A 4,608-nucleotide genomic window follows, 5' to 3' on the forward strand; every position below is an offset into this window, starting at 1 on the left:
CATTACAGGAGGGCAGGTTCGGGGGGGGGGGGGGGAGTAGTTTCTTAGTACTAGTATTTACAATATGAATATTTACCTCAACTTTGAATAGATGGTAAACCTTATATTAAGCCTCGTCAGACAGGTGAAATTGGGCAAAAGAACCTTAAACATTCCTATAGTTGTGCAGTTAAGATGCAACGCCCATAGCAAGCTCCTTCCAGTCCCTGGAAGGACAATATTCCTGGAAGACAAGAGGCTACTCTGACCTTCTATGAGCATAATCTTTGATACTGGTAAAGCAAGAAAAAAAATGATCACTAGCCTCCTGGCTTGTACATGGTAACAGCTCGATCCCCGCCAGGGACCGTGAGTTTAAGCTCTTTACTGGGGAGGCCACTGCTGTGGTTGGGCACCACAGTGGGGTGGGGTGGGGGGGTGGGGGCTTGCCCGGCTGACGTTCTGGTGAGTATCTATTCTAATGAAACCGGAACTGAAACCAGACACCTTTAACAAAAAACAAAAGCGACGCAAGACGGATAAACCGAGTAATAAAGTAACTTATTCCAATAATGTAGACGTAAGTGATATTAAAACGTTCACGTTACGAACAAATTAAAAGATATATCTCTATACAAAAGATTATATATAACTTATCAAATCGATTTCAATCTCGTCATGGAAGAAAAGTAAACGCTTCTTTTGAAGGACTTTCCTTTTGGCTTTGGGATAGACCGTAGTCCCGATCGGCTGCCCTGCCTGACGTCACTTAGAACCCGGTAGCGCGTGTTCCCGCATTGTACCAGTCACCAACGTCCTTCCCCCAGCAGAGAGGAGTCCTGGTTACTGTTCAAGGATTATTTATAGATAATTATAAGAATTGGAAGATGAAGTTATAAATGAAAAAAAATAACATTTATTTATCTTTGATAAGCTTCACCCATTGCATCCGAAGCCTAACCTAACCTAGGGAGAGAAAGAGAGAGAGAGAGAGAGAGAGAGAGAGAGAGAGAGAGAGAGTATAAACCTACGCTTCAGTCAACACTCAACTGCATCAAATGCAGCCGTTTCTAGTCCATTGCAGGACAAGGACCTCAGACATGTATTCATTCATGTCTCGGGTTCAGCCACTTTTCAACACCACGCTAGCTAGCCAGTGCAGATTGGTGATGGTGGGAGACATTTGTATGATCTCTCACAGCAAACCAACCAAGTATGGGAGAGCCTTAACTAATACACTTTGATGATCATGGCGATACGCAAACCCTTTCACCACGTTGAGGTATCCCCACTCAGACAGGTCAGCACTCTAAAGGGGGAAATTCTTCAACTGATAACTCTCTCTCTCTCTCTCTCTCTCTCTCTCTCTCTCTCTCTCTCTCTCTTTATCCATCAAAATACTCCAATCATTTCTTCTACCTTTCACGACAAACCATTTTTCAAAATTTCATCTAAACTGATAACAAATTTTCTCCCAAGCACACAAACTCCTCCTCCTCCTCCTCCTCCGCCTCCTCCGCCTCCGCCTCCTCCTCCTCCTCCTCCTCCTCCTCCTCCTCTTCTTCTTCTTCTTCTTCTTCTCCCCAAAATGATAAGGATCCAAAAACACCCTTCAGAAACTCACACCTCCTCCTCAGCCTCTGCAGGATTAGAATTTTAAAGGACTTTGGGGGTGAGAACAGCTTAATTTCCTCCGCTATATTGTCCTCGAACAGCCTCCATGTTTAAAACTTAGTAGAGAGAGAGAGAGAGAGAGAGAGAGAGAGAGAGAGAGAGTTTGATGTATGCATTAGGAAGAAAAGAATCCAGCCCTAGTTTCATTAGCTATTTTTTTTATCTATTCTCTCCCTTTCTCTCTCTTATCGCTCGGAGGAGGTGAAAGAAAAAAAAAACCCTGAATGTGAATGAGATTAAATTGACTTTTTTTTCGCGCAGTGGACAAACTTTCAGAAGCAAACTTTAAAGTGATTTTGACAGTCTTTTATTTTGGCGAAATAGGGGAAAATGGTCTTTCTTTTTAAGGACCCTCAGGACGTAATGAGCGAGGCAAGTTTTGCCGCCTCTTCTTTATAAAAAGGATGGAAATTTCGCCTAGACAACTTTGCAAATTTCTTTGGATTTAAGCCCGCCTGATAAAACGATGTAAAATGAAAAAAATGTAAAATAAAAATGTCGATGAATAAAATTAAATTCATAAACTTATATGAATGAAGACAATATGATTATAATCTAGAGTATTTCTTAATCAATTCAACCTTTGTTATGGAAATGTTGAAAATGGAAATATAAAAAAAATGCAAATTCACTTTAAGAATGGGAAAATATTCCAGATTGAGAAAAAAATATGCGAGTTACATCTTCACATAGGAAATGAGATGTAAGTTACATCTTCACACGGGAAAAGGGTGTGAGTTACATCATCACACGGGAAAAGATATGTGAGTTAAATCTTCACACAGGAAAAGGGATGTGAAGTACATCTTCACATAGGAAATGGGATGCAAGTTACATCTTCACACGGGAAAAGGGTGTGAGTTACATCTTCACATAGGAAATGGGATGCAAGTTACATCTTCACACGGGAAAAGGGTGTGAGTTACATCTTCACATAGGAAATGGGATGCAAGTTACATCTTCACACGGGAAAAGGGATGTGAATTACATCTTCACATAGGAAATGGGATGCAAGTTACATCTTCACACGGGAAAAGGGTGTGAGTTACATCTTCACATAGGAAATGGCATGTAAGTTACATCTTCACATGGGAAAAGAGATGCGAATTACATCTTCACATAGTAAATGGGATGTAAGTTACATCTTCACATGGGAAAAGGGATGTGAGTTACATCTTCACATAGGAAATGGGATGTAAGTTACATCATCACACGGGAAAAGAGGTGTGAGTTACATCTTCACACGGCAAAAGGCATGTGAGTTACATCTTCACACAGGAAAAGGGATGTGAGTTACATCTTCACACATGAAAAGGGATGCGAGTTAAATCTTCACACGGGAAAAGGGATGGGAGTTACATCTTCACACGGCAAAAAGGGGTGTGAGTTACATCTTCACACGGGAAAAGGGATGCGAGTTACACCTACACACGGGAAAAGCAGTGTGAGTTACATCTTCACACGGGAAAAGGGATGCGAGTTACATCTTCACATGGGAAAAGATATGCGAGTTACATAATCACACGGGAAAAGATATGAGAGTTAAATCTTCACACGAGAAAAGGGATATGAATTACATCTTCAGACGGTAAGGGGTGTGAGTTACATCTTCACATTGGAAATGGGATCTGATTTACATCTTCACACGGGAGAAACGGATGCGACTTACAATTTCACATAGAAAATGGGATGCGAGTGACATCTTCACACGAGAAAAGATAGCCTATGCGAGTTACATCTTCACATAGGAAATGGGATGAGAGTTACATCTTCACACGAGAAAAGATAGCCTATACGAGATACATCTTCACAAGAGAAAAGATAGCAATGCAAGTTACATCTTCACATGAGAAAAGATAGCCCATGCGAGTTACATCTTCACACGAGAAAAGAGAGCCTATGCGAGTTACATCTTCACACGAGAAAAGAGAGCCTATGCGAGTTACATCTTCACACGAGAAAAGAGAGCCTATGCGAGTTACATCTTCACACGAGAAAAGATAGCCTATGCGAGTTACATCTTCACACAGGAAATGGGATGTGAGTTACATTTTCACATAGGACATTGGATGTAAGTTACATCTTCATATAGGACATGGGATGTGAGTTACATCTTCACACAGGAAATGGGATGTGAGTTACATTTTCACATAGGACATTGGATGTAAGTTACATCTTCACATAGGACATGGGATGTGAGCTACATCTTCACACAGGAAATGGGATGTGAGTTACATTTTCACATAGGACATTGGATGTAAGTTACATCTTCACATAGGACATGGGATGTGAGTTACATCTTCACATAGGAAATGGGATGAGAGTTACATCTTCACATGTACATGAATTATACATCTTTTTACAAGAAAATTGAGGAGTTACGCGAGTTACATCTTCATAAAAAAGAATACACCTGCTAGTCACACGTTAGAATAAGCACAATAATTAAATATATTAGAATAAACATGATGCAAGTTACATAATCACGTAAAAAAATTATTTTTTTTTTCACTTACCTTCAAGGTTGAGACGGTATGCAAGTCACGCTCCCTGAGAAAGAAATAAAAGAGGAACATGAAATTTTCACATTAGAAAATTAATGGAAGTCACAAAATTCACATAAGAAAAGACAGTGGAAGACAAATATATGTGTCACAAATTCAGATATATAAATTGATGCGAGTTATATTATCTATAAATATAAGAAAATCAATAAAAGTCAAAGACTCCGAAATGGAAATATAAATTAAAGGTTGTTGTGGCCTGATTGGTAACGTCTCTGTCTGGTGTTTGCCAGACGGGGGTTCGAGTCCCGCTCAGACTCGTTAGTGCCATTACTATCTGCAACCTTACCATCCTTGTGAGCTAAGGTTGAGTGGTTTGGGGGAGCCTATAGGTCTATCTGTTGAGTCATCACCAGCCATTGTCTGGCCCTCCCTGGTCCTAGCTTTGGTA

Source organism: Palaemon carinicauda, unplaced genomic scaffold, assembly GCF_036898095.1.
Source record: "Palaemon carinicauda isolate YSFRI2023 unplaced genomic scaffold, ASM3689809v2 scaffold1177, whole genome shotgun sequence".
NCBI classification, from domain to species: Eukaryota; Metazoa; Arthropoda; class Malacostraca; order Decapoda; family Palaemonidae; genus Palaemon; species Palaemon carinicauda.